At 40.2% G+C, this 21,493-nt stretch overlaps 1 protein-coding gene across 1 annotated transcript in view; it reads right to left on the bottom strand.

Moving 5' to 3' along the window:
* Window positions 1-21,493, bottom strand: part of LOC110792786 (uncharacterized) — an 88,057-nt gene that overhangs the window by 33,718 nt on the left and 32,846 nt on the right. The window lies entirely within an intron of this gene.

Here is a 21,493-nt window from a genome sequence, read left to right as displayed (position 1 = left end):
CTCCACGTGCACAAATTGAAATTGCTCTAGAGTTTAATGTTTACAGAACCACTGTTTGGAGGTATTGGTCAAAAGCAAAAATACAAATTAGAAGGGGGGAAACGATAGATGTGAAGGGGCAGAAACCTGGTAAGGTGGGAAGGAAGTGTAAGGATTGGGACTTAGATCGACTACATGCTATACCGGTAGAAAAAAGAACCACAATCAGAAAAATAGCAGATGCACTTGACATTCATCCATCAACAGTTTATAAACTAATTAAATCAGGGAAAATACGAGCATGTAGCAGCAGCCTTAAACCTTCTGTCACACCTACTCACAAGATAGCTAGAATTGCACATGTTTTGAGGCAAATTATTCCTAGAAATGTGAACACACCACCTAAATTTTCAGCAATGTACAATGTAATTCACATTGATGAGAAATGGTTTTACATGAGTCAAAAAAGTCAGAAGTTTTATCTGTTTCCATGGGAAGACGAACCTTATAGAGCATGCCAAAACAAAAACTAGATACCAAAAATGATGTTCATGGGTTGCGTAGCCAGACCTATCCTAGGAACAAATGGAGAAATATTGTGGGATGGGAAGATTGGTATGTTTCCTTTCACTTACACTGTCGAAGCACAAAGAAGCTCAAAAAACATAGACAGGGGCACACCAGAAACAAAGGCGATTGTAAGTATCACTAGGGAGGTTATCAGAGCAAAACTCATTGAAGAAGTGCTGCCAGCAATCATGGCCAAATGGCCTGCTAATGCATGCAAGGAGATATGGATTCAACAAGATAATGCTAAGCCACACATAAGTGTCGATGATGCCGAATTTAGAGCAGCAGCTACTAAAAACGGTTTTAAAATCAGATTAACATGCCAACCAGCACAAAGCCCAGATTTGAATGTGTTAGACTTGGGGTTTTTCAGAGCTATTCAATCACTACAATACAAGGCCTTTCCTAAGGATACAAAGGAACTTTTAAAATCAGTGGAAGATGCTTTTCAAGCTTATGAACCAAGACTCGTGAACTACAATTGGCTACATCTTCAATATTGCATGTTGGAGATACTGAAAGTTGAAGGGTCAAATAAATACAAAAACCCCCATAACAAAAAGCATGCAATGGACAGGTTGGGTATTCTCCCAACTCAAGTGGAGGTTCCAGAAGAGCTGATAGAAGAAAGCAGGAAGATTTTAGCAAGGGGGCCTACCAATTGAAGAAGAAAGAAACTTTTTTGACAAACCCGGAGTGAAGAAGAACAACTTTTTGTGAAGATTCAACGTTTATGCAAAAACATTTTGTGAAGATCAAAGAATATTTGTAATTAATTTGAAGACATTGACATTTTGTGAAGATGTAGAAAACTTTTAGTTTTTGTGATGAAATTAGAGGTAAACCAGTTGGTAAATGAATGTAAATCCAACTACTTTTGTAAAAAACTAGATGGTAAATGAATGGAATGGAGCCCCTTATTAGGCATTGCTGATTTCATGTTATTCGTATTTATGATCGACACTTATGTTTAATAACAAAGCTCTCAGGATTCCATCATTGAGCATTACATAATGGATGTGAGCATAACAGAAGTGTAGCCTCACGTAAATTGGGAACACCAATCTAACTCATGTGACGATCACACAATTTAGAAATAGGTGCACCAATTTGGTAGCAAGCACCTTGATCCCTCAAACATCCATTGAATTTTTTTATTTTGTTTCATCATTTAACCTCCCTGTGACTCAGACAACTAACAACAGGCAACTGACAACAGGCAACTAACAACAGGCAACTGACAAACAGGCAACTGACAACAGGCAACTAACAACAGGCAGCAGCAACATCAACCCAACAAGAAACACAACAGGAGGCAACATAATACCCAACCAGCAGGCCAACCAGCAACACCAACCAACAAGAAACAACAACAAACAACACAAGGCAACATAATACCCAACCAGCATCGAACCAACAGGCAACCAAACCAACAACACAACCCAACCAGCATCAACCAAACAGGCAACCCAACCAACAAGAAACAACACAAGGCAACATAATACCCAATAACAATGATTAATTGTAGAGTGGGTTAGAAAGTCTGACTTAGCTGGATTTGAAGCGCTCACAATACCAGATCAAGTAGACCGAGTCTCATCCGAATCATAATTATCCGGTGGAGGTGAAGGTGAGGGGCTATCAAGATTACTCACTCTAAATTTGGGGTTCCTTTCACGTGATCGATCAGCAGACCAGATTATATGATTAGGCGTCTCTGGCGCAACTAAATTTTCATCATTCATTAGAGAATCTTGTGGAGGGGAAGTTGGCATTGTACCCTTAAATAAAACGACGGGAGGCGTGCAATAGAAAAACGGAAGCCTCATTGGCCAAGCAGGTGATGGTTGTTGTTGGATTGTTGTAGAGGTGGTGGATTTAGGTTCCACCTTCTTTGAAGACCTTAGTCCCTGAGCGGGGTTGTTGTAAGCACGCAACTTCCCTTTCAAATACTTGCAATAGCCGTCTGGATCGATTTCCGGGTCAGGCTGATCTTGACCTGAAAGCCATGAAACATCTTAGACAGTGTTGCATTGCTTGATCATTGTATACTAACAATCATTGTAAAAATAGACAACCTAATATTATTTGTAAATTATATTAATTCCTGAATCTTAAAATCAAGATTTAAAAATATAAACAAAGAAGAGATTGACAAACAGATCAGAATATGAGAAGAAGAGAGAGAATAAATTACCAGATCAACCATTTCAATGACAATAAGAATCATATAAAGAGCATAATCTACGACATTCAGATCAAAACCCGGTCCTACATCCAAAATCTGATCCACACCCACTCATAAACCCCAAAAAAAATTAAAATTTGAATGTAAGCAATGCTAATTTCTTTTGAACTTGTCCCAGAATTGGCAGAAAATCACAGCACAATTTGATTGATTCTTCGATTAAATTGTCGATCTTGATTAAAATAAATGCAACAAAGAGAGCCAAATAAAAGAGAAGCTATGATTATAAGAGCACTGGTGTTCTAAAATGCAGGAAACAAATGCAAGGGTAACAATCAAGACAGGAGTTATAAAAAATGCAGGAAAGAAATGCAAGGGTACCAATCAAGACAGGAATTATAAAACAAAGTTGCCAGATCAATATGCCCCCCAAAACCCACCCAACAATATTGATATTTTAGAATCAGGTCATCAGGTTTGTTGATGACACAAACCACAAATCTTCGAAACCAATGATCAATATGCCCCCAAAAGTAAAATCAAGGTTAAGAATAGTTAAGAACGTAATTGCATTTTTGCACTCACCTTCATCGTCTGTGTTAGGGATGAACTCGTTAGATTCTTCAGAAGATGATGTAGAATCTGGTTCAGCCTTCCAATTTCTCGATCTTTTGGCCCTTTCCGATCTCCTTACCCACCTACTTAGGATCTTACCCCGACGCGTATTTTCTTCCGATGAAGACATAATCGATCCAAGATCAAGCAAATTATGATTGAAGTCGTGTAAAAGAAAAAACCCAGAAATTTGAAGATCCAAACCCAGAAATTTGAAGATCCAAACCCAAAAATTGTAAGATCATAACCCAGAAACCCAGAAATTTGGAGATAAAAACCCTGAAATTTAAAGATCAAAACCCAGAAATTGATCAAACCCGGAAATTTGAAGATCAAAACCCAGAAATTTGAAGATCAAAACCCAGAAATTTGAAGATCCAAACCCAGAAATTGTAAGATCAAAACCCAGAAACCCAGAAATTTGGAGATAAAAACCCAGAAATTTAAAGATCAAAACCCAGAAATCGATCAAACCCAGAAATTTGAAGATCAAAACCCAGAAATTTTAAGATCAAAACCCAGAAATTTGAAGATCCAAACCCAGAAATTGTAAGATCAAAACCCAGAAACCCAGAAATTTGGAGATAAAACCCAGAAATTTAAAGATCAAAACCCAGAAATCGATCAAACCCAGAAATTTGAAGATCAAAACCCAGAAATTTTAAGATCAAAACCCAGAAACCCTGAAATTTTAAGATAAAAACCGAGAAATTTGTAGATCAAAACCCAGAAATTTGAAGATCAAACCCAGAAATTTGAAGATCAAAACCCTGAAATCGAGTAATTTGAAGATCACGTGTAGATTTTTGAAGTTGAATTTGATTTATTCACCAAAAAAAATTACATGCACAACGAAAATTTGATCGATTGAGAGGAGGAAAAAACTAGGGTTCTTCATCGTGATTTTTGGGGGAGTTGGAGAGAGAGAGAGAGAGAGATGAGTTGTGACTTGTGAGAGGTTTCTAGAAATGAGAAGGTGGGAGTGTGAGTAAACTCACGTGAAAGGGGGGAATTGAAGGAGCACTTAATTTGTTAGGTGGGTGGGTTAATTAAATGAAAGGATAAGTATTAAATTTAATGATGGAAGTTAGGAGTATTTAGTAAGGGCAGTTTTGGTATTTTGTATGAAAAAGTTTACTAAAAATAGAAACATTGCAAGTAATAAGAAGCGTCCATATAAGGAAAACGTTGCGACTAATTAAAGACGGAGGAAGTATATTATTGCCTTTCTTTGCTTATTCTTGTGGAATAATTGATTCTAATAATACAACCTTTGAGCGTTTCTATTTTATTAGTCCCATGTATGATATTTTTATAATGGTCCCTTATGACCTTTTGGACCTATTTTCTTTTTATGGTCCCTTATGACTAAAAATTATTATATGCACCCGGTACCATACACCTAAGAGTATTTTATGCACATGGGTGGTCGTTCACACATTTTCTCCTTACATGTGAGGAGAAAATATGAGATAGTGCACCGTGCACCCAGTTGCACCTAATATGTTCTACCTTATGACCGTCCACCTGATTAATGTGTAAACTTTTTAATGTTCTTTTTTTTTTTCTTTTCAAATAATGCCTTTACCCCCACACCTTTGAAAATTATTAGATATACCCGCGTACACCGTGCACCCAAGGGTGTATTTATGCCCATTGACAGTCCCGATCATATTTTCTTTTTACATATAAGGAGAAAATGGAAGAGGGTGTACCGTGCACCTGGGTGCATGTAATATGTTCTACCACAACTTCACTCACCAACAATAATGCCCCGTCAAGTCGTTGGACCACCAAACCATCATCGCCACCCCCGCCAACCCTCAACACACCACCACTACAACCACCACCTTAACACTAACAACACTGCCTCAACAACTCGACACTTCCCTCACCAAACCCAGCCACCAACCACACTCACCAAAATCGACCAACACCTGTTAAGGAAGTTTTAGTCAACTCATTTGGAAGTTGACTTTTGGCGCCAAACAGATAGTTTGTTACAGGTTATTGTAACTACTTCTGCTGATGTGGCACTTGGTTGTTATTTGCTGCTTTAGTTGCATTTTAACAGTTGTATAAATAGGGGATTTTGATCATTGTATTAATCATCGAATTACATAATGAAATATCTCTCCTCCTTCTAATCCATAAACTGATTCTAATTCTAAGTCTTCTTCTTCTCCTTCTTCTTCTTCTTCTTCTTCTTCTTCTTCTTCTTCTTCTTCTTCTTCTTCTTATTCTGATCTCTATTCTGTCCTCTCTTCTTCTGTTATTTCTATTCTTTAAGCTGATCTTCACCTCGAAGGTTAGTAAGCAGTGAAGGAGATAGCCTTCCTGCATCAGTGGTATCAAAGCAAATTTGAACTCATCAATTGAAAGCGATTTGAGAGTTCTTCGCAATTCTGGGATTTCGATTGAAAATTAAAGTGAGCTTCAAACTCAATTGAAACTGTGTGGCTTGATCCATAAGTAAGAACAATCTGGCGCCAACAACTAGGAAAGCCATGGATGATCACCTTAAACAGTTGGAGGATAGATTGATTGCACAAGCTCAAAGGGATGATGATCAATCAACTCAGATTCAAGATCAATCCAAGAAAATGGATGGAATCATGGAATTGCTGCTAGAAATGAGGAATCAGATGAATCAAATGAAGGATAGCACTTCTGAGAATGGTCACAGTAGACAAGCAAGTGGTTCTCAAGGTCAGCATTCAAAGACATTGGGGTATACTCCTCAACTTACATTTCCTAAATTTGATGGCACTAATACAAGATATTTCAATTTGTGTCATATTCCTGATGAACAAAAGGTGGATTTAGCTTCACTTAATATGATAGATAAAGCAGAAAAATGGGTAACAAGTTACTTAACCTCAAGAAGAAATGTAGATTGGGGGGAATTCTGCTTGGATTTAATGGCCAGATTTAGGGATACTAGAGGCAGTAATACTGTAGAACAGTTTAATAAACTCAAGCAATCTGACTCTATTGATTCTTATCTTGATGAGTTTGAGGATTTAAGGTCTGATGTACTTAATACTCATCATACTTTGTCCGAGGAATACATTTTAGATAGTTTCACCGCGGGTTAGACCCAATTGTTAAACCCTTTGTGAAGGCTTTTAAGCCAAATTCCATTGCTGAAGCTGTAGAGTTTGCAAGGTTGCTGGAGGAACAAAATTTGGCTTGTTCAAATAAGCATGTTAAACCCACCTACTTTTCTCAAGCCAGCAAACCCACAAATTATTCCCAAAACACTAAATCCATCCAAGCTGTTCCCGTGAGTGTAGATAGACCAGGCCTTCTTCCCAACACTAAATATCAAACCTCAATTACCTGCTACCAAATTCCAACCCAAGTTTGCAAGAAATTTCAGGCACATTCCAGCTGATGTCAGGGCTGAGAAAATAGCAAAAGGGCTGTGTTATTATTGTGATCAACACTATGACAGGAACCATAAATGCCAATTCAAGGAACCTCAACTGTTTACAATAGAGATTTCTAGTAGTGAGGAGAAAACAGATGCCATTAGTGATGAGGAAATCAATGAGTCAGAGGATGAGGGATTGACTAACCTGTTCTGTCTCTCAATGCTCTTTCTGGAAATCAAACATTTCAGACAATGAGGGTTAGGGGGTTGGTTGGCTCTAAACTTTTCCATATCTTGGTAGATTCTGGAAGCACTCATAATTTTTGGATTTGTACTTAGCTAAAAAGATGGGATGTAAAATAGAGACAATCCCAATTCAACATGTTGCAGTGGCAGATGGGAATCACCTAAACTGCCAGCATGTGTGTAAAGAGTTCACATGGGAAATGCAGGGAAGAACTTTCAAAGCAGATGTCATGTTGATTGCTTTGGGAGGTTGTGACATGGTACTTGGGGTCCAATGGTTAGCTACATTGGGACCAATATGCGGGGATTTCAAAGAATTGAAAATGGAATTCAGCCAGTTTGGTGAGCAATTTGAGTTAAAGGGTGTGCATCCTCAAAAGGTCAAGTTGTTAGATGGAACTCCATCAGCTAAACTATTTGACAGTGCAGTACAATTGTGTTTGCTGCAAGTGAGGGACATGACTTTTATGCAGTTAGAAGTGGAAAAACAAAACAACCAGCCTATACCAGTTGAGTTGTTGGCATTACAAGAGTCCTACAAAGACATTTTTGCAGATCTAGAACAATTTCCACCTCGCAGGGGAGTTTTTGATCACACAATTCCTTTGGAACGTAACTCAAGACCTGTAAACATCAGACCCTATAGGTATCCCTTGAAGCAAAGAGACATCATTGAGCAGTTGGTACAGGAAATGCTAGAGAGGGGAATCATTCAAAATAGTGCAAGTCCTTTTGCTTCTCCAGTTGTCCTTGTGGGAAAGAAAGATGGCACTTGGAGGTTATGTGTGGACTATAGGGAGCTTAATAACATAACTGTGAAGAACAAGTTTCCCATTCCTGTTTTAGATGAGCTAATAGATGAGTTGGCAGGGGCAACCATCTTTAGTAAATTAGATTTGAGAGCTGGTTATCATCAACTAAGAGTCAGTGATAAGGATGTGTATAAAACAACTTTTAAAACTCATGCAGGACACTTTGAATTTCTGGTGATGCCATTTGGATTAACAAATGCACCTGCCTCCTTTCAAGGGTGGATGTATGGTGTGTTTAAACCTTTGTTAAGAAAATGTGTTTTAGTCTTCTTTGATAACATTTTGGTGTACAGTAAGTTTAAGGAGGAACACTGGGAACACTTAGCATAAGTTTTTGAACTCATGAGGCAAAACAGTATGTTTGCTAAATCTAGTAAATGCAATTTTGCAATGGAGAGGGTGGAATATCTTGGTCATTACATATAAGCAAGGGGGATTGAAACTGACCCTAGTAAAATTTCAGCTGTGGAAAGTTGGCCAGTTCCCACTACAGTCAAGGAGTTAAGGAGTTTTTTGGGATTGGCAGGATATTACAGAAAATTTGTAATGCATTAATCTCTTATTTGTAAACCTTTAACTGATTTACTGAAAAAGGGAGCATTTGCATGGACTGATCAAGCTCAGCAGGCATTTCAAAAACTGAAACAAGCTGATTTCAGCTCCTGTGTTAGCCTTGCCAGATTTTTCCAAGACTTTTATTGTGGAAATTGGTGCATCCAGTAGTGGCATTGGGGCTGTGCTGATGCAGGAAGGGCACCCCTTAGCATTTATCAGTAGATCATTGGGTCCTAGGCGGCAGAAGTTATCTGTCTATGAAAAAGAGCTTTTAGCCATAGTGTTTGCAGTCCAAAAATGGGAACAATATTTGATGAGTGCCCACTTTGTCATTAAAACAGACCAGAAGAGTTTGAAATGGTTGTTACAGCAGAAGATCTCTACACCATTTCAGCAGTTTTGGCTCTCAAAACTGATGGGTTTTGACTATGAGATTCAATACAAGTGTGGGAGAGAGAATGTGGCAGCAGATGCATTATCTAGGGTACAAGGTGCAGCATTGCTTTGTATGTCAATCTCTGTGGTTAGTTAAGATTTAACATATTTGATTAAGGCAAGCTATACTATTGATGATAGTTTAGTCAATGTCATAGCTGCTTTACAACAAGCTAATTCAGTTGATCACTTCACTATGAGAGATGGGTTGTTGAGGAGGAAACATAAGATTGTATTAGGTCCTGATGATGCATTAAAAACAAAGGTCATTAACTGGTTGCATTCAGAACCTGAGAGTGGTCATTCAGGTAGAGATCTTATCCTAAAAAGGGTCAAAAACTTGTTTTATTGGAAGGGAATGACCAAGGATGTGAGGACTTTTGTGAAGCATTGCAAAGTATGTCAAGCAGCAAAATATGATACTTCTGCAAAACCTGGCTTGTTACAACCACTACCAATCCTTGAGGCTGTGTGGATGGATATATCAATGGATTTCATCACAGGCTACCAAAATCTGGAAGCAAATATGTCATATTTGTGGTGGTGGTGTAGACACCTACTTTTGTACCCATTCCCGCAAGGGAAAGGTTCGATGATGAAAGCATAAAAACTCCACTTGACGACGCATCTCCTATAAAATAAACGAATCTCGATTCCCCATTTTATTTCACCCGAAACCTGCTATTTATGGAAACCTGCTCAAAATAGTAACTGCCGTAAAAGGTAGCTTCTAAAAGTGGCAAATCATAAAAGATAGAAACCTGTCAGAATTAGGTGTTGCACTCCAACATAAATCCTAAATGAGATAGAAAACCGCGAGAATCCTATTCCTAATAGGATTCGGAAATAAGAGTTACGTATTAATCAAAATCCTAACGAGCCTAGAGTTCGTAACGGGCCCAGACGCATTCCGTCACAAAATTGATACGCGCTAAAAGACTCGAATTAATCTCAAACTCTACGGATTTCAGCAATCCGAATCTGACAAAGAATTCGGCCCAGACATCACTTTCAACGCCCAGAGCTGGGCGCCGAAATCTTTGACGCCCAGCCCTGGGCGCTGAAATTACATGGATCTCTATTTTCAACGCCCAACCCTGGGCGCCGAAATCTTTGACGCCCAGAGCTGGGCGCCAAAATTACCTGGGACGTCTCTTTTCCTAATTCTTTATGGATTAGAACTATGCAATTCTATCTTTCCACGAACTCTTCCCTATAAATAGGCCCCTAGTTTCGACGTGAAAGGACAACAACACATAATATATTCTGAGTATTGACTCTAAACCCCTTAGTCTAAGCCTCTCGCTGCGAAACTGTTCACGCGTTCTGTCGCAATCGATCCATAAATCGAACAGAACGTATCCTGTCCCATAATTGAGTTTCGTTAAATAAAAGGAGAAATAGTAAAGTCAAAGTGGTTAGTTTTCTGAGAACCGTGACGCACCTCTCAAGGGTGCGTCGTAATGTGTCCCTTTTCGATGATTTAACTGCTTTCCTCGCCCTTTTTATGAACTGTTAAACTAACCTAATATGATTGTTCTATCACGCCTAACAAATATAATATTCTTGGGAAATCGGATTATCATGCTAGGTCCCTTAATGCTATTTAAATCAGATAATCACGATCGAATTAGTATTATATGTTGCATATTGCTAAAATCAACTCAGATTAGTTTAATAGTTAACGCATGTCCCTTCAATTATTTATGCTGAGCTAGTAAGGATATCCTGCCTCTGGAGTTATCGACGAGCGAATTACTCCTCTCGGTAGTTACAGCCCCCCGAACCCTCAATCTCTACCTTGCGGGTGTATATTGAGAGATCCCCACACCAGGGATCACAAGGGAACCTACGGCCGTCGTGGTCAAACATAATTGCACTCCCTTTATGTCACGATAACCTGGTTTTGTCAGTTTTTCTCATTGTCGTTAAAAACTGAATGGCGACTCCTATATTACTAGTCAATTGGGTGTATACTCACAGGAAATCCAATTCCACTTGATTGAATAAAAAGAATCGTCACACCCACGAGGGACAAGGTCACGCATTTAGCCTCGCGCTTTTTCGACCCCCTCACAGTGGCGACTCCACTGGGGATAGTGAAGGAAATACTCGTGCTTGTAGGTAATCAAAATAGCTGAAGGGTGAAACGATCCTACCCCGCGTTTATTTCCCCATCAAGTTGGGACGACCTGAAAATCAGCATATTAATGTGAACGGGCAGAACCGCATAACGAATCTCGGCTCCCTCGGGAGTTGGGACTAAGGATACCTTTTTTCGCCAATAGGGGGGTGCATACGCCGCGCATGTTTCCCACTCGGTACTTGTGCAGGTAGTACACCTATCCCGAACCCAATCGCTCGCCCATTAGGTCCCTCTCGCCTGCATGCCCCCTTGGCTTGCACTTGCGGGTTGGCCTCTTGGGCGAAATTCGTCTGTTGAAGACACTACCACGACCGGGGCATGTGTTGGATCTACGATAGAAGCGGTACCAAGCCAGGCGCAAATACTACCCATAGAAGCCTATCATAAACTACGTGACATATTTAATTTTCAAATCCATGTTTGTAATGTAGTTATATGTAGCGAACTATGTGACTATGTTATGATTGTGCGTACGAATAATGCTAGACAAATAATGCTAGAAAACCAACGACCTTAAAAATTGCCCAAACATTCATGAACCAATTGGCCAAAGAGTTATACCAAAATACGTGTTCCGCAAACCCGAACGATCGCTACAAATAAAGCGACGCTCGGGATGGCCTGTAACGAATCCCACAAACGCTGTACAACGCGTAAAGGACGTTATAAGACAAGCACGCAAAATTAAAGTCGCAAGAACAAAAGCGGACGAACGCAGAAAATGAGAACCAGCCAGGGAAGCATTTTCAGCGCCCCTGGCTGGGCGCCGATATTTCTCACGCCCTTCTTTGGGCGCTGAAGTTGCTGCCTGGCCTTTTGGTCAGGCACAGCAGCCTCGGTGCCCACGCATGAAGAAAATATGTAGCAAAAAAAAAAAAAAAAACTTTTCGAAAAAAAATTTGCTACGAGGGCGTATGCAAAAGCACTCGATTCTAAAAGCGACTTATAAAAAAAAAATAACTCTTTGTGTCGTTGTTAGGCCTCCTACGACGACGATGATCGGCTCCAAAACCGAGCACGCTAATTGAAATAACCTTGAATGTCACATGGGCAAAGTATTCAAAAAAAATAATGTTCAAATGAAGTTTTCAAGAAAAAAATAATGTTCGAATAAAGAAGATAAATCCGAGTCTAGACTAGGCTATGCCGAAGTACAATCTAAATCCTAAGTCTTAGTTGTCTTATCCATAAAATCGGTCCTAATACTTGGTGTTGTTCTGCAAGCTAAAAGGTTAAACCATGTCGAGTCTCCCTTCCTAACGTTTAAATCAATGAGCACCCATATGTAATTGTCATCCCTTGCTAGGAATCCACGGCCTCAGTACTCTCTCTCACCAATAAAAAGAATATATTATAGTATTTGCAAAATGGAAACAGTCACATTCTGGAAATCCTTCCCCCATAGTCGCACAACCCCCAAAGTGAACCTAAGGTGTCAATACCATTATCAAAAAATTAATGGCCTCAAGGCTCAAGATCACATTGGGTCACGACTATCATAGTCCTCTCGAGCCACTCGCTCCTTTAAATACTCCTAAGTACGGACTAAAAGATTTTCCATGAATGCAACATGACCAACCATGAAAATACCCAAATCGGCATACCATAAGGCTACCATTGGGGTAAAGCAATACACACTAAGAGGGAAGCCGCACTAATGATTCTAGTCTTGCAAAAATAAAAATTCGATCTCCCCAACTAACTACCTTACCAACATTAAGCAAAATGGCGCATAACAAATGAACACCCAAGGGTTAAAATCTAAAGTGTCAACCAATGGAAGTTATGGTCCAATTAGCCTAAGTCTGAGAGTCGCTTGGTCAAGTATTATAGGCTTATGCCACGTCATTATTTTGAGTCTAGGCCACCTCCTTATATTCCTACACGGGTTATAATCAGAAAGATTAATGAAAGTTCGAGTCTAAATCACAACTTCCAATTAAATCCCAGAAACTGGAATCTGAAAAGAAGCAAAAAAAAAGTTATTTTCGATGCAATTCTTTCGTTAAATTTCAATAAGGTAAAAACAAGGTTTCGAATCTACGCTATTTGCACACTTTAAGAAACGACTAAATACGCTTGCAAAGTAAGACAATTAAAAGGTCCACCCTAGGCCTATTAAAGCTAAAGGTCCACTATAGGCCTACCAAACGAGGCTCACTCAGTCTCGCCTCGTGACTCAAAGACCACAACCATCTACCTTTTAGCCTAAATAAAAAGGGGAGGGAAATCTCGAGCGAAAAAGAAAAAAGAGAAAAAGAAAAGGGAGAGCGAAAAGAGCGAGCCATGAAATACTTAGCCCGCACCTCCCAAAGTGCAAAGAAAGAAAAAAGAGAAAGAGAAAAGGGAGAGCGAAAAGAGCGAGCCATGGAATACTTATCCCGTACCTCCCAAAAGTGCAACATTTACCCAAGTAAACGAAGGAAAAGAATCGAGTCAACCAATCCAAATCATAGGATTCTACGATATCTACCCTTTCCAATCCTTATGCTCTTAGACGCCTTCGCTCTGGGGTCCCTGTTCAGCTCATTTAACCCATCCATGTTCTCATCGCCATAACCCAAGAAACCATTACCTCGACTCTTTCTCTTGAACTTGTTGTCAACCGCAAACCACGCACGGCCATTGACACGTGCGGCATACCCATTATTTCCAAAACCTGCTCTTACACCACCATTAGCATAATGACCATATAACTTGTTTGGATACGTCCTATTGTTATACCCTTGAGCCGTCCCTATGCTACTCATTGGCCTTGATTGATGTAAACTCGTGACACTAGCCTGAGGCCGTAAAATATGAATCCTAGCAGATGTAATCCTTATGCTTGACCAATACCTATACAAATTACCCTATCTCATTCAACCCATCTTTCAAGCCGTCTTGAGTCACAAATAAAAAAGACAAATGAAAAGTACATTCTACGCTTAACGTAAAAAAAAAAATAATAATAAATAATAATAAAAAAAAAAATTTGCAAAGCGCCTCTAAAGTTAGTCTAAAAAGAAAAAGAAGCATCTAGCGCACCAAAAAAGATCCGCCCAGAAGTCATTTTCAGCGCCCACAGCTGGGCGCCGAAATCTTTAGCGCCCCAGCCTGGGCGCTGAATCTCTCTGCTTGCTAAAATTTGTCCAGAAGTGCTCGTCATTTTATCCGCACATACACGGAACAATAACGAACACTTGGGGGGGTACAACACGTATTCAGACATACGTACCACCAAAAAATACATGTACTCAAAAAATATAGAAAACAAAATTTTGGCTTACGGCAAAGCAGTAGATTGAAATAATAATAAACTTCACTTATTCTACCGTTTCAAATAATATGTTTCCACCTCAGAACGTACTTGTTTAAAATCGGCATTCTAAGAAACCATTTTCTAGGCTAAGAACTACGCAAGACCTGATTCCAAATTAAAACTATTTAAGGCGGATACGTAGGCAATCCATGATTCGGTCCAACCAATTTGACAAAAATATTAAAGCCTATAGAAAAACAAGAATAAAAAATAGAAGTCCCTTATTGAAATTTAATTACTTGCAATCCAAGTCGAAAGAAAAATTTAAGTCAAAAGGAAGAATCCAAGTCATCAAAATGCCAAAATTAATGAGCACACATCGAAAAATAATAAGGGCACGTACCCTTGCTAGAAGGAGCACTCACACTCCTAGGCGCATAGCCAAGACTCAAAAGATCGCTCTGCCTCAATTGAATGGGGGCTAGCGCAAGCGCCCATGACCTCTAAAGTACTCGACTTGACCCTCCCTAAAGCGAACTAACTCACTTAAAGACCTTCTTTCACCACTAGACACGGTCATGATCGCCAACAAATAGTAAGGGCAGTAAGCTTGCAATAAAGAGGATTGTTCTACGGCATCACCCCATCGTTCCTCCGAACTCAGGGTATCCGTTCGTGGTAATTCAAATGCTTGCTAAATCTCCTTTGAAAAAAAAAATCAGACATTGTCATTAGGACTTGGCACTTGACCAAGGCTCACCCTACTCAGACATATGACACGGGCATCTAAAATCGAAATCTAAAAACATCATTAAAGGGAAGACATAATAGCAACTGGGGGCTAAAAAAATTGAAATGAAAGAGCTAGGGAAAGAACTAAGTATACCTTGACCCTTTGTGCAGACATACACCAAGTAAATCTAAGTCAATTTGAAAACGGGTTATATTCCCGCAATTCTGGAAAAGATGGTCCTAAAAGCCTAAAGCATATGCCAAACGGGCACAAGTAATATCTTGACGCCTGCACCCTGGCTTCTAGCAAATCCTTAGGCGGCATTCCAAAAATCGTAACAGTATTTTGATTCACTCATGTAACCCTGTACGAACCTTTCTATAAGTCAACTTACTTAGGACACCTCGGATTGTACATAGTAGGACTCGGATTTCAAATAATTTTCAAAGACTTTTTCGAACATAATAAAGTGTCGTTGGTTTAAGCTAAGTATGCGTTTATCTCAATTTTGCAAGCGAGTCAAAAGATTTCCAAATATGATTATGTGTAAAGAAAGGCACCTAACTTTTGGTCAAGGCACACTTCCACATGTTACTACCTTGACCATGGCGATGTCGCATAATACGACATTTACAAGAGAAGTAGCAGGTCACTACTCGAACGTACCTCGCACTAAACGAGTCTGGTTCAAACTATTCATGATCCCTGTCACCATGAATGCATAAAGACGTATGCAAAGCATTATAGCACCAAGCCAATCCCGTAGCTACAATTGGGGGGCTTGAGAAAAACACTCTAAAAATGCTCGAAATGACGATTTTATCGCAAATTCTCGACGCTAATGCTATACATACATCATAGGGGCACAATCCTAAGCTTTAAATTGTGAAAAACAAACCTTAGAATGGCTACAACCCCTCCCAAATTCTAAGCGCTACTTAGAATATATAAAGTCACCCCACTAACAGGGGTAACTGAAAATCGCGAGTCACCAAAACTCCGATCAAACCACTGCACATAACGCTCGCCCTATAAAGCGCCTGTTACACAGTCTACATCGTTCCAAAGCAAAAGCGAAAGAAAAAAAGAATCAAAAAAAAACTGTCAAAATTCTGCCCAGGAATCATTTTCAACGCCCAGGGCTGGGCGCCGATATCTTTAACGCCCCAGCCTGGGCGCTGAATCTTTCTGCTAGCCAAAGTTTTGCCCAGATATAAAAATAAGAAAGAAACACCTATCAAATCTCGCATCGAACGAAGTGATAAGCCGTGCAAACCCACGCGGAAGGTGCTACACTTGTTCGAGCACCTGAACGAGGCGTGATGAAAATACTCCAATGCAAAAAATAATGATATCCCAACACCTGGAGAAATGTTCTAATACAGGTTGTTAGGCCACACAAGCTTACGTCGCACCATAAGTTCAATCATCCCACGGTACAAGTCTAAAAGAGAGAGAGTAAGGCATATTGCACTAACACGGGCACGACCAAGAGCACGTGTAAAAGAGGCAAAGACGACTTATCGCCCAAATTCAAAATGCAAGCTACACGACTTCTACATTAAGGATTAAAGGTAGCAAAATATTACCTACCACGAAAGGGATAGCTCGCACCTACACGAGCGGAACCCCAAGGCATCTTTCTCGAAAGAACCTACAAAATCGTACGCCAAAAGGAAGCATCTCAACATGCATACTTGGGGGCTCCAAGCTACGAAACAACCATGGAAAAATAAAAAATCTCGAAGAAAATGTTTGAACAATCAAAAGGGCACGATGTTTGAGACCACTTCATGAATGGACCTGACCCCTATCAAGCTTCTAAGCAAACTATTCAAAATCAGTCATTGCTCAAAAAAAAATGATTCAAGCAAACTGATTAATGGACCGCACACAACGGCCATTCTATGAACGCTCGTTCGCACATACATATCATCATTCACGAACACGTTCAAAAAAAAATATAAGAGCGATCAAATTCTTACACCTCAAGGTATGTTCCTCGGGCCATATAAACTCGCCCGACTATTGCAATAACTGTACACCTTAAGAGCAATAGTTCCTTAAAATAATCGCCCCAAAGCGACAAGCAACGTAGTCCACCAATCGGCTACGGCTTCTCAAGAAAATCGTCACGTTCTAAAAACAAGGAAAAAACAAAAGAAAAGAGAATACATAGAACTTCCAAGTGAAATAAACGAATGAACAAGAGGCCAACTGTGTCATCAAAAGACCAGCCCGAGCAACACTTTCAACGCCCCACCTGGGCGCCAAAAATGTACCCTTGCTCAAAAAAGGCCCTAACTTCTAGTGGGCCCTGCCATACTCATTCGACTTGAAAATTGCTGAAAGTCGCACCTCACGACTTTGTTAAGAGTAGCACACCACTACAAAGGTCGCTCGCACATACGAGCATGACCCCAAACATGATTACAAGATGCGAAAAACAACCGACGAGCCCCAGTGCTTGGGGGCTCACGCAAAAAAAATAGACTCCAACGAGGAGCGCGCGATCAACATCACATTCCTGGACTGCGCCATGCACCATGTCATGTTTGGATATCTCAAAAAATATATTGTTAAACAAAAATATACACAGTGTGGACCCACTTATAGGACACATCTAAAATATTACGCCCCACCAACAGGTTGTAATCACAAAAGCCCTTCTACATAGACAAAAAAAGAAATTCAAAATGGGCTCGCCCACCCTCAGCGGGCGGGGTCTGCGTCTCTAAGCCGCGCAGGTCCTCAGTTTTCGAAAAATAAAGTCTTCAAATTTAAAATAGGCTCGCCGTCTTCAGCCGGCGGGGTCTACGGCGCAAACCACGTAGGTCCTTATTTAAAAAAAACAAAATAAAATTTCAAAACAGATTCGTCCACTTCTATCGGACGGGGGGTCCACCCTCAGCGGACAGGCTCGCCATCTTCAGCCGGCGGGGTCTACGTCACAAACCGCGTAGGTCCTTATTTTCAAAAACATCAAAACAGATTCGTCCACTTCTATCGGACGGGGGGGTCCACCCTCAGCGGACAGGCTGGCCATCTTCAGCCGGCGGGGTCTACGTCACACCGCGTAGGTCCTTATTTTCAAAAACATCAAAACAGATTCGTCCACTTCTATCGGACGGGGGGTCCACCCTCAGCGGACAGGCACGCCCACCTTCAGCGGGCGGGGTCTGCGTCACTAACAGCGCAGGTCCTTAGTCGCTGCAGCGATAAATTTTATTGGTTTTCCATTTTTCCAAAAATTAAAGGATTGGTGTGTTGGATTTTCCTTCGTTTTACGTCCTATAAACACAAGGGGTTTTCTCGTTTAGCTAGCCCTGAAAATGAGAATCTTTAAAAACGTTTTACCTCGTGATTGGGCTTGGCCAGGCCCAATTACACTTTACATCTTTAATTTCGAAAACATCTGTAGTTACTCCCAATGAGAAAGTGAGGGAGTTTCTACGCATCTTTAGATCCTTCCAATGACAAAGTGAGGAAGTTTCTATACTATCAGTTGACAAATCCCAATGACACGTGAGGGATATGTCGACACTTCAAATGATGACCCTTAAGTCAAATGTTATCACTCGGGGGCTTGTGAGACCCTCGCAAAACAGGTCACATACACCATGGTTTGTGTGACGCACTCCGTCTAATACTTTGACCATCGTCTTACTCCAAGACTCAGTCAAAGTGGGGGCTAACTGTAGACACCTACTTTTGTCCCCATTCCCGCAAGGGAAAGGTTCGATGATGAAAGCATAAAAACTCCACTTGACAACGCATCTCCTATAAAATAAACGAATCTAGATTCCCCATTTCATTTCACCCGAAACCTGCTATTTATGGAAACCTGCTAAAAATAGTAACTGCCGTAAAAGGTAGCTTCTAAAAGTGGCAAATCATAAAAGATAGAAACCTGTCAGAATTAGGTGTTGCACTCCAACATAAATCCTAAATGAGATAGAAAACCGCGAGAACCCTATTCCTAATAGGATTCGGAAATAAGAGTTACGTATTAATCAAAATCCTAACGAGCCTAGAGTTCTTAACGGGCCCAGACGCATTCCGTCACAAAATTGATACGCGCTAAAAGACTCGAATTAATCTCAAACTCTACGGATTTCAGCAATCCGAATCTCAAGCCCCTAGTTTCGACGTGAAAGGACAACAACACATAATATATTCTGAGTATTGACTCTAAACCCCTTAGTCTAAGCCTCTCGCTGCGAAACTGTTCACGCGTTCTGTCGCAATCGATCCATAAATCGAACAGAACGTATCCTGTCCCATAATTGAGATTCGTTAAATAAAAGGAGAAATAGTAAAGTCAAAGTGGTTAGTTTCTGAGAACCGTGACGCACCTCTCAAGGGTGCGTCGTAATGTGTCCCTTTTCGATGATTTAACTGCTTTCCTCGCCCTTTTTATGAACTGTTAAACTAACCTAATATGATTGTTCTATCACGCCTAACAAATATAATATTCTTGGGAAATCGGATTATCATGCTAGGTCCCTTAATGCTATTTAAATCAGATAATCACGATCGAATTAGTATTATATGTTGCATATTGCTAAAATCAACTCAGATTAGTTTAATAGTTAACGCATGTCCCTTCAATTATTTATGCTGAGCTAGTAAGGATATCCTGCCTCTAGAGTTATCGACGAGCGAATTACTCCTCTCGGTAGTTACAGTTCCCCGAACCCTCAATCTCTACCTTGCGGGTGTATATTGAGAGATCCCCACACCAGGGATCACAAGGGAACCTACGGCCGTCGTGGTCAAACATAATTGCACTCCCTTTATGTCACGATAACCGGGTTTTGTCAGTTTTTCTCATTGTCGTTAAAAACTGAATGGCGACTCCTATATTACTAGTCAATTGGGTGTATACTCACAGGAAATCCAATTACACTTGATTGAATAAAAAGAATCGTCACACCCACGAGGGACAAGGTCACGCATTAGCCTCGCGCTTTTTCGACCCCCTCACAGGTGGATAGATTAAGCAAATATAGTCATTTCATGACCTTGTCTCACCCATTCACTGCCATTCAGGTTGCTCAAGCTTATTTGGACCATGGTTTTAAACTGCATGGGTGGCCTAGAAGCATTGTTAGTGACAGAGATGCTATCTTCTTAAGTCAGTTCTAGAAAGGACTCTTCAGCTTACATGGCACATCCTTTCTTCTCTCTTCTGCTTATCACTCAAAAACTGATGGTCAGACTGAAGTAGTAAACATGTGTTTAGAAACTTATCTAAGATGCATGTGTAATGAAAATCCTAAGGAATGGCATGCTTGGTTGCCTTTGGCAGAGTGGTGGTATAACACCCACTTCCACTCTTCTACACAGTTGACTCCCTATGAAGTGGTATATGGACATCCACCACCTATACACTTACCCTATCTTCTTGGTGACTCAAATAATGAAGAGATTGATAGGAGTTTGCAGAGGAGAGAGGTTATGCTTACTCTCCTAAAGTCCCATCTTCACAAAGCCCAAACAAGAATGAAGAATCAGGCAGATAAGCATAGGTCTGATAGGGTATGCAAAGTGGGTGATTGGGTGTGGCTTAAGCTACAACCCTATAGACAGCAGTCAGTTCAGTCAAGGGCCAATAAAAAGATGTCACTGAAATACTATGGACCATTTCAGGTGACAGCTGTCATTGGTAAAGTGGCTTATCAGCTGCAACTGCCACAGGAAGCCAGAATTCACAATGTTTTTCATGTGTCTCAACTGAAGGCTTTTCATGGAAATCTACCTATTGCTGCTCATATTCCAGAATGGTTTCAAGGCAAGAATGCTACATCAGTCTATAAACCTATTGCTATCTTGGACAGTAGGGTTATAAAGTTCTAGAATCAGCCTTTGGTTCAATATCTTGTTCAATGGGAAAATTTTCCCTCCCATGAATCATCATGGATGAACGCTGATGAGTTTGAAGTAGCATTTCCAGCTTTTACCTTACCTTAAACTTGGGACAAGTTTTTTCTGAACAAGGGAGGTATGTTAAGGAAGTTTTAGTCAACTCATTTGGAAGTTGACTTTTGGCGCCAAACAAATAGTTTGTTACAGGTTGTTGTAACTACTTCTGCTGATGTGGCACTTGGTTGTTATTTGTTGTTTTTAGTTGCATTTTAACAGTTGTATAAATAGGGGATTTTGATCATTGTATTAATCATCGAATTACATATTGAAATATCTCTCCTCCTTCTAATCCCTAAACTGATTCTGATTCTGATTCTAATTCTAAGTCTTCTTCTTCTTCCTTCTTCTTCTTCTTTTCTTCTTATTCTGATCTCTATTCTGTCCTCTCTTCTTCTGTTATTTCTATTCTTTAAGCTGATCTTCACCTCGAAGGTTAGTAAGCAGTGAAGGAGATAGCCTTCCTGCATCAGCACCAACAACACAAACACTCACCAATTAAAAGCGACCACTAATAACAACCAAATACTTACCAAGGTCGGGTTTGGTGGGGAAATAGAAGGCATGATGGAGGGCGGGGACAGGGTCGCTAGTGATAGAGAAAGTGAGGTTGTAGGCTATTACAATGTTCTTATAGGAGAGTAAAGTGAGGTTGGAGGGAAGCAGAGGGTT

Source organism: Spinacia oleracea, chromosome 2 (assembly GCF_020520425.1).
Source record: "Spinacia oleracea cultivar Varoflay chromosome 2, BTI_SOV_V1, whole genome shotgun sequence".
Taxonomy (NCBI): domain Eukaryota; kingdom Viridiplantae; phylum Streptophyta; class Magnoliopsida; order Caryophyllales; family Amaranthaceae; genus Spinacia; species Spinacia oleracea.
The sequence above is the reverse complement of the archived record's forward strand: the minus strand, read 5'-3'. Positions and strand labels throughout refer to the sequence as shown.